General features: G+C 38.9%; 1 pseudogene; it reads right to left on the bottom strand.

The window, feature by feature from the left end:
• Positions 1 to 246: 246 nt before the first annotated feature.
• Positions 247 to 1,004, bottom strand: LOC129073160 (transmembrane protein 242-like; annotated as a pseudogene).
• Positions 1,005 to 10,487: the final 9,483 nt, after the last annotated feature.

Raw genomic sequence — 10,487 nt, 5'->3', positions numbered from 1 at the left:
ACAGTCTTTTTAAGGTATTGATAAATTTGGTTAATATTTTTTATTATAGAATTGTATACTTGAAACCCATATAATTTTATTAACCAATGTCACCCCAGTAAATTCAATAAAAATAAAAAGTAAAGCACATTGAATCCATCCATCTTGTGGCTTCAGATGATGATCTGCATGTCTTTCTGAGAAGAAATCAGTGTCCCTTTGCTGTTTTTGTAACAATCATTTTGAAATTCATGCACCATGCTCATCTCATTTGTATTTCCATGCTTCCTCCCACTTGACAGCAGATTCTGAGTTCTTGGGAATTGCTGGAAATATTGATTGCATTTTACTACAAAAGTTTTTCACTGTAATACTAGATTTTGATGGAAAGATAGCATAGTCAAATAGATGCTTGAGAAAATACAGAGTATAGTTACTTTTTTAGCTAAAGGTTAATTTATTCTTGCTTCAGAATGAAACCTAGTGATTAAAAATAACCACTAGTTGACTAGTGATTAAAAATAACAATGAATGTTGGCAAGATTTATGCTATTTTTTAAAACTTATGTTTATCTTTATGAAAGACATTATAAAATGATTATAAATTATGCATACTTAATCTATTTTAGAAAGAACCTTCCTTCTCTTCTCTTCTTTATCTTTCTTTAAAAAAAAAAAAGTTTTTCATACTGTGAACTCCTAAAGCTTTCCAGACTGCAAAGCTAATCACACCAACACTAAACCATGCATACAGTGATCCCCAGCCCCAGGGATCACAAGGCCGGGGAAGACCCACTCTCTAGTAGGGCTGCACTGGACATGCTTCCCTTGCTGTACCATTCAGGGCTTCTATTTTTTTAGTCAATGATAGTGTAACAAATCCACTTAGCATTCCCACCACAGCAATAGTACCTAGGAAAAGTCAACCTTTAACCAGGAAAAAAAAAAAAAAAACAATCATTGGTGAATCCTGGAGCCTCCAGCCCAGAGGACTGTTCCTCAGTCTCAGGGCCCACAGCCTTCATATTTAGTCTGGTTTCTTAATATTTTATTGAATATTTTTACATTTGTGTTCATCAGGGATTTTGTCCTATATTTTTTTCATTGTGGTGTCTTTGTCTTGTTTTGGTATCAATGCTGGCCTCATAGAATGAATTTCAGAGCCTTATCTTCAAGTTTTTGGAATTGTTTGAGGGTAGATATTAAATCTTTTTTTGAATGTTTGGTAAAGTTCCCCTGTGAAGCCATCTGATTGAGGACTTTTGTTTGTTGGGAATTTTTGATTACTGATTCAATTTCATTAGCAGGTATTGGTCTGTTCAGATTTTTTGTTTCTTCCTGATTCAGTTTTGGAAGATTTATGTTTCTAGAAATTTATCCATTTTTTTCCAGGTTGTCAAATTTTTTTGGCATATATTGTTCATAGTATTTTCTTTTAATCTTTTGTGTTTCTGGGGTGTCAATTGTCACTGCTTAGAGGCAGTAGCTGAAAAAGTGTCAGTGACACATGGACATATTGGGAAACAAATGAGTTGAGTAGCCTCATGGCAAGGGCTGGAAGAAGCGGGGGGAGCAGCTCTCTACTGTGACAGGAGTACTGGCAGGCGCAATTGTTCCTTTGTTAAACTCTCTTCCCACCCAGTCATCATAGCACAAATGAGTGCCAAATCTGTGCTCTCCACTAACCTGACACTCTTCACCCTGCCCTGGTGATTCCCTGATATCTAACCTCACCCAATATGTGTGCCCAAGTCAAACCTCTTTCAGTGGCTTTGTCAAACAAGTGGACTCAGCTCATGCTATGGACTTTCTTAGCACCTATCAAAGGTCCAAAAACCATAAAAAGCAGCAGCAGGACTTGTCATGCACTATAGCACTTGCTAAGTGGTACTAATCATGGCAAGAGGGACAATCAGTCTTAACTTGCATTGTAACTCCCATCAGGTGGCCCTAAAACTGGTATAAGTGTACTTGGCTTGAAATATACCTTCAACTAAGTAGCCACAAGCCTGGCACAAGTGGCAGCTGGCCTCGGGCCATATCATCATGTCCACCAAAGAGTTCCAGCTGAACACTAGAGATAGCCAAACTCATATGGCAATATAGTCTCTCCCAAGCACCTACAAGCCTAGCATAAGCCTCAACCAACCACAGATCACTTTATGGCTCCCACCAGGGTGCCCCAAGCCTGGCACAAGTTGCAGCAAATCTTGGCTTGCATTGGAGTTCCTCCCAAGAAGATCCAAATCCAACACACCTGGTGACCACACCAGAGCACTCCCCAACCAGCTCCACAATAACACAATTGAGGGGATGACTCAGAGAACCATTAAAGTGACTCCCAATCCATGAAGTCATCCCCTGCACAATAGCTCCTATGCTATAGTCATAGCCAGCCTTCACAGCCAGTCAACCTGAAGGTGAATTGCACTCTATGATGTGCCAACAGCAATAAAGGCTCAATTAAAAAGGAGAGCACATGCAACCCACACAAGGACAATCCTTGAACACATACAACCAACACAAGGACACCTGAGGCACATCCAATTCAGGTGATTAATGAGAGTGTATCACTGGGCCTCACAGGACACCTACTACATAAAAACACTCTGCCAAGACTGGGAGACATAGCACATCTACACAATACATAGGAATAAACACAGGGAGTTAGCTTTAACAAGGAAAAACAAAAAGAAATATGTCCCAAATGAAAGAACAGGACAAAACTCAGAAAGAGAATTAAATGAAATAGAAGCAAGCAATCTCTCAGGTATAGAGTTCAAACACTAGTTATAAGGATGCTAAATGAAATTAAAGGAAAGAAAAACTCAGTGAGAACTTCAAGAAAGAGATAGGAAACATAAAAAGGGACATAGAAATCATAAAAAGAACCAGTCAGCAATGAGGAATACATTAGAAAGAATCAAAAATAGATTAGATGAAGCAGAAGATAAAATCAATGATTTGGAAGACAAGGTAGTAGACATCCAATCAGGAAAGCCAAAAGGAATAAGAACTTAAAAAATAAGGATAAGTAAAGGACCTTTGAGACAACATCAAGTATACCAACATACACACCATTGGGATACCAGAAGGAAAAAAGAGAGAGTAAGAAATTGAAAACCCATCTGGAGAAATAATGACTGAAAACTTCCCTAACCAGGTGAAGAAAAAAGACATACAAGTCCAGAAAGAGTCCCAAACAGATGGATCCAAAAAGCCCACACAAAACACATCATAAATAAAATGCCAAAGGTTAAGGACAAAGAGAGAATCTCAAAAGCATCGAGTGAAAAACTGTTACCTATGAGGGAGCTCCCATATGGCTGTCAGCTGATTTCTCAACAGAAACATTTGCAACCAGAAGGGACTGGCAATAAATACTCAAAGTGTTGAAAAACAAAATCTTACAACCAAGATCACTCTACCTAGAAAGGCTGTTATTTATGATCAAAGGAAAGATAAAGAGCTTCCCAGAGAAGAAAAAGCTAAACGAGTTCACTATTGCAAGAAATGTTTTGTTTTTTTTAAAGATCAAAAATATAAATAACAAAACACAGGAAAGAAAAAAATTCTCACTGACAAACAGTCAAAGCAGTGGGTCAACCAACGATAAAGCTAGTACAAAAGTTAAAAGGCAAAAACAGAAAGATCATGTAGAACAGCCACAATAAATTAAGGTATGCATACAAATGCACACACACAGAGGAAGAAAAAAAAAGACCAAAACAAAAATGTGATAAAGGAGAATGTAAATTGTAGTGATTTTAGGTTGTGATCTAACTTAAGCAACCATCAACTTAAAGTAGACTGCTATAAACAAAGCCTGGTGTATAGGAAGTACATGGCAACTACAAACCAGAAATCTACAAAATATATACAAAAAAAGAGAAAGAACCCAAAACAACACTATAGAAAATCATCAACATACAAGAGAGCAATAAAATAAGAAAGGAGAAGGGCCCTGGCCAGGCAGCTCAGTTGGTTCTAGAGCATTGTCCTGATACACCAAGTCTGCAGGTTTGATCCTGGTAAGAACACATACAAGAATCAGCCAATGAATGCATTAGTTAGTGGAACAACAAATCAATGTTTCTCTCTCTCTCAAATCAATAAATAGCCCTTGCTGATGTGGCTCTGTTGGTTGGAGCATCATCCCATACACCAAAAGGCTATAGGTTCGATTCCCAGTCAGGGCACATATCAAAGTTGCTGGTTCAATTTCTGGTCAGGGCACATATTGGAAGTAAGCAATCAGCGTTTCTCACATTGATGTTTCTCTCTTCCTCTCTCAAAAATCAATAAATATATTTTTAAAAATTTAAAATAAAAAGGGAAAATAAGTTAAAAAATGAGAACAGAGTAGAACTAAAAAAAGACAATTAGAAAACAACAAAAAGGAAATATCTACAGACCTATCAGTAATAACTTTAAATGTCAGTGGACTAAATGCTTTGATCGAAAGACATGGATGTCTAGATGGATAACATACAAGATTCACACATATGTTGCCTACAAAAGACCCACTTTATTGAAAGATGGCACATACTAAAAGTAAAGGGAAGGAAAAAATTAATACATTTCATGCAAAGAGAAACTAAAATGCTGAAATAGCAACACATATCACAAACTAGACTTGAAAAGAAAACTGTAGCAAGAGAAAAAGAAAGGCATATAATAATGGTATGCCTTTATTATATCCAAAAAGAAGATATAACTCTCATAAAAATCTATGCATGCAACATTGGAGCACCTAAATATGTAAAGCAAATATTGATAGACATAAAGGAAGAAGTTAACAGTAATACAGTAATAGGGAGGATTTTAACACCCACTAACATCAATGAATAGATCATCCAGACAGAAACTCATAAACAACAAAAAGTGGCCTTAAATGACACATTAGACCAGATGATCTTAGTTGATATTTCTAGAACATTTAACCCAAAAGTAGTCGAATATATATTCTTTTCAAGTGCACATGGAACATTTTGCAGGATATACTACATGTTAGGCTAGCAAACAAGTCTCAATAAGTTTAAGAAGATTGAAATCATACCAAAAATTCTCTCTGGGCACAATGCTAAATTAATAGCAGGAAGAAAACTAATAAATACACAAATACATGGAGGATAAATAATATGTTACTAAGCAACACATGAGTTAACAATGAGATTAAAGAAGAAATAAAAGATACCTGGACAAATAAAAATGAAATGCAATGGCCCAAAATCTATGGGACACACTTGAAGCAGTTCTGGGAGGGAAATTCATAGCAATATAGGTCTACCTTAAGAAACTTGTTGCAAATAGACAATCTAATTTTATGCTAAAAGAAACTAGGAAAAAGAAACATACAAAGCTCAAAGTGAAGAGAAGAAAGGAAATAATATTGACCAGAGTGGAAATAAACAAAATGGAGTCTAAAATATAATATAAGATAGCAATGAAACCAAAATCTGGTTCTTTGGAGAAATAAACCAGATCAATAAACTTTTAACCAGACTAATCAGAAAAAATGAAACAGGACTTGAATAAATAAATCAGAAATAAAAGAGGAGCAGAGGCAACTGACACCCCAGAAATCCAAAGGATTATAAGAAAATACTACAAGCAAATATGTGCCAAATAATTAGACAATGTGGAAAACATGGAATAAATTAGAAAAAAAAAATCTTCCAAGACTGAAACACCACAGGTGCAGGGCAGAATCCCTCCTGGGGTCAGAGCTATTGTTTCCCTCAATAGCCTGGTCAGGGCTATGCCCTGGCCCTGTGGTGCTTAAGCCTGACCATTGAGTGCAAAGTGACTAGACTAATAACTGAAGTAGTCAGCCACAGACAGTAAATCTCTGGCAAAGAGGGGCAGAGTGGACTATAGACCCTTGAGGAGAGACTGGGGATGCAAAGGCATTGAGGAGAGAACTGAGAAGGTAGCCACCAGGATCTCAGTGTGGAACCATCCCCAATATGGCAGCAACCCTTTTGCTCAGGCAGACCATTTCCATCTAAGCAGCAGCAGTCTGAGGAGAAACAATAGCCCCAGCCACAGGAGGAATTCTGCCATGCCTAAGGTGCTTAAGCATGACTGTTGGGTGCAGAATGACTAGATTAACAATGGAAGGAAAGAGCCACAGACAGTATATCCCTGGAATTCTCAAATAGGCTGTCTAAGGTCAGACAGGGTCAACACCTGACATCCCCTGAGGTGGATCCAGAAAGAAAAAACAGTGATAAATACTAGAGGTTACCAAGATGAAATCCACTGTAGTCTTTTCCATGATTTGCAATATTTTTATACCTGCATAGCTTTTTAACATTTACTTCTTGTCCATCAAGTTTGTGCATGTTCGGCCTTATTCATTCCCTTTCTAATTCATGATTGTAAATTTTGTTTCTCTCTTTGTATTGCTTTGACTCCCAACTCTTATTAGTGTTCCTCCCTCTGACCTCTCAAAATCATTTTTCTTTCATTAGGACATCTCATGTTTAGCCTCATTTCTTATAAAAGTCTTAAATCTCTTTATACCCTTATTAATACTGGTTCATTTACTGTTGATAGTGGGATTCTGGGTAGAGGGGGGAGTTACCTTTGTGAATGTGGGTTTGTTTCCTGGACTTTATGGTTTTGTTCTGGCAGTCCCTGCACAACAGCATACAACACATGGTGTGCAGAGTGACCCTCAGGCAACCAGCTGGAGGGAAGGAACCATTCAAAAAACAACACCAAAACAATCAAAACCCAATTATATCCAGAAAGTGAACATAAATGGCATAAAGGGCATCCAAAGAGCAGAGTTAAGGAGACCAAGGAGACTGAACCACAGAATCCCACAGGTCTCCTATCATAGAAGTCACACCACAAAGTCAGGAAATCAAGACAGATCAACTTAAGAAGCACAAGCAAAAATAAGAAAAAAAAATAGTCTCACAAATAATGGGAAAACAAAAAAATACCCCCCAGAGAAAGGAAAGGAAGAATCCCCAGAAAGAGAACTAAATGAAATAGAAGCAAGTGAACTATCAGATACTGAATTCTAAACAGCGGTTTTAAGGAAGCTCAATGAGCTCAGAGAGAATTATCAAAAACTATAGAGAAACTATGAGGAACTTACAGCAAACTATATCAGCATGAAAAAGAACTTGAAATTATCAAAAAGAGACAAGCGGAAATGAATAATGCACTTTCTGAATTGAAGAACACAGTAGAAGGAATCAAAAGGAGGCTAGATGAAGCAGAAGATTGAATTAGTGAGATGGAGGACACGGTAGAAAAAAATTACCAGAAAGAGCAAGAAAAGGAAAAAAGACTGAAAAAGAATTAAGAAGGGTTAAAGAAACTGCAGGATACCATGAAACATAATAATACCCATGTAATAGGGATACCAGAAGAAGAAGAGGAGGAGCAAGGGTCAGAAAACCTGTTTGAAAATAGTAATGATGGAAAACTTCCCTAATTGGAAGAAAAAAAGTCACACAAGCCCAGGAAGCATAGAAGGTCCATACCAAGAGGAACCCAAAGAAGCTCACTCCAAGACACATCATAATTAAAATAGCAAAATTAAAAGACAGAGAGAGAGGATCTTAAAGGCAGCAAGGGAAAAACAGGTAGTAACATAGCAGGGAGCCCCAATAATGCTAGCGACTGATTTCTTAACAGAAGCACTACAAGTTAAAGGCAAGAAATGTTCCAAGGAATGAAAAGCAAAGACCTAAAACAAAGACTGCTCTATCCAGCAAGGGTCTCAATTAAAATGGAAGGTGAAATAAAAAATTTCCCAGACGAAAGGAGGGGCTAGTTTGATGAAGATGACACAACCACCAACCAACATTGCAAGAGATGCTAAAGGGATTGCTTTAAGAAGATGAAGAAAAAGAGTGAGAGAGAGGGGAACACATGTCCATAGGGGGTAAAATGGTAATAAATAAGTTACTATCAATAACAACCTTAAATGTAAAAGGATTAAATGCTCCAATCAAGGGACACAGGGTAGCTGAATGGATAAGAAAACGTGACCTGCATATATGATGTTTTTAAGAGACCCAGCTTAAAACCAAATACCTACACCGAATGGAAGTGAACAGTTTCTATTTCAATGTGAAAGTTCCCTTGGAAAAAAATGTTCCAAGAAAATGGACAGGGAAAAGAAGCCAGGGTGGCAATACTTATATCAGACAAAATAGACTTCAAAACAAAGGGCATAAAAAGAGACCTAGAAGGACACATTAAAATACTCAAAGGAAGAATCCATCAAGAAGACATAAACATTGTAAACTTATATGCACCCAACATAGGAGCACCCAAATATATAAGGAAAATCTTGGAGAACTTCAAGAGAGATAGAAAGCAACATATTTATAGCAGAGGATTTTAATACCCCACTGTTAAAAATGGATAGATCTTCCAACAAAACATCAACAAGGATATTGTGGAACTGAATGATGCATTACATCAAATGGAGTTAATTGACACTTATAGAACATTTCATCCCCCAAAAAGCAAAATACACATTCTTTTAAAATTCATATGGAACACTTTCAAAGATAGACACATGATAGAACAAAAACAAGCCTCAACAAATTCAGGAAAATCAAAATCATAACAAGCATTTTCTCAGCCCACAGGGCATGAAACTAGAAACCAACCTCAAGGAAAAAACTCAAAAACATTCAAACTCATGGAGACTGAAAATCACAATAATAAACAATGAATGGGTCAATAATGAGATCAAAGAAAAAATTAAAAAGTTTCTGGAAACAAATGAAAATGAACACGCAACAGTCCAAACCCTATGGGACAGAGTGAAGGCAGTCCTGAGAGGGAATTTTATAGCAACACCAACCCACCTAAAAAAGATAGAAACATTTCAGGAGGAAAAAAGATGGCAGAGGAGTGAATGGGAGTCACACTGACCTCCTCCCAAGACCAAACTGGAACTGTGATTAAATAGTGGAGAAATCACCTGGAAAACAATGGAACAATAGAGGAAGAGGAACCTAGGAGCCACGGACAGAAAGTGGATTCAACTCTCACACATCCCAGCAGGTGAGAAGTGTGGTGGAGCCTCGAGAGGGTGGGCTGGGCGCCCACAGGCACCAGCACCAGAGGGACATTGAAATGGAGAGTTGGATCCCCCTGAGAAGAACAGGGTCTGAACCATAAACAAGGACCCCTAGACTACAGCAGCTGAAACCAGGAAAATGCACAGACAAAATGCAACCCCAAAAAGCTTAGGGGTGCTCTCTGCCAGAGACAGGTGGCTGGGGATGCAAAGAGACATTTAAAGAGCCAACGCAAAAATTTGCAGTGGCAGCTGCCCTCCTTGATCTCTGGGTAGAGGTGGCAGCAGAGTGGGCTGGTGGCTGGGAAAAGATTGGTGAGGAAAACTTTGGGAAGAGAACTGAGATGGTGGCCGGCGGAGCCCCAGTGATAACTCACCTCCCACTCTGCAGCTACTATCTCATTCAGGCATAAGGAAATCAATTAACCTGCCTTTTGTGCACTCCACACACAGCTTGTGCACTTGTGAGCTGGGGGGCTAAGTGCAGACAAGCTGGAAGAAATAGAGGATCCCTGGCCAAAGGGGTCACAGAACTGCCCAGAGACCCCTGAGGAGAGACTGGAGACAGAGGCTTTGGGGAAAGAACAGGAGGAGGAACCAGGGAGTCCCGACTCCCTCCCCATTCCATAGTCTCCATTTTGCACAGACAGGGCACGCCCCCAAAGAGGCAGAAGCGGGCGTGCGGGAGCCAGATGGCCTGTGAATATAACATGATCTGTAGAAATAGTGGACCCCGGGCGGAAGGGGTCACAGAGCTGCCCAGAGACCCTGGAGGAGAGACTGGAGACAGGATTAACCGGGGAGTCCTGGAGCTGACTTCCTCCCATTTCTGTAGTCTCCATTTTGCATGGGCAGGCTATGCCCCCAAAGAGCCAAAAGCAGGAAAAGCACACAATAGAAGACCCTAAACTGACCGTCCAGGGCACACGCTGGGCACCAGGCGAGTGCAAAGTCCACGAGTTCGCTGGTCTTGGGGTTGGGGTGAGCACACTCAAAGAACTGGTGTGAGAGTGCAGAGCAATCCACAGAAATAGTGGAACCCTGCCTGAAGGGGTCACAGAGCTGCCCAAAGGAGGAGTCAGACACAGACAGTAGATTACTGGAAGTCTCAAACAAACGACCCAAGGTCAGATAGGGTCAACAACTGACATCATCAGAGACAGACCCAGAAAGAAAAGTAAAGGAAAAAAAAAATTAAAAATAAATAAATAAATAAATAAATAAATAAATAAAAAGACCCACCTACTACCATAGGAGTTTAATCGACAAAGTCAGGAAATCTAGGTGGAACAATTGAAGCAGAAACAAAAATTAAATAAATAAATAAATAAATAAATAAATAACTTAATAGACTCTCACAAAAATGGGAGAAAAAGAAGTTCCCCCCAAATGAGTGGAAAAGGGGAATCCCCACAGAGAGAGCTAAATGAAATAGAGGCAAGGAAAC

The sequence above is a fragment of the Pteronotus mesoamericanus genome, unplaced genomic scaffold (assembly GCF_021234165.1).
Source record: "Pteronotus mesoamericanus isolate MK-2021 breed Mesoamerican mustached bat unplaced genomic scaffold, CSHL_Meso_final contig_35, whole genome shotgun sequence".
In the NCBI taxonomy this organism is placed as follows: domain Eukaryota; kingdom Metazoa; phylum Chordata; class Mammalia; order Chiroptera; family Mormoopidae; genus Pteronotus; species Pteronotus mesoamericanus.
This window is presented reverse-complemented; position numbering and strand designations above follow the sequence as displayed.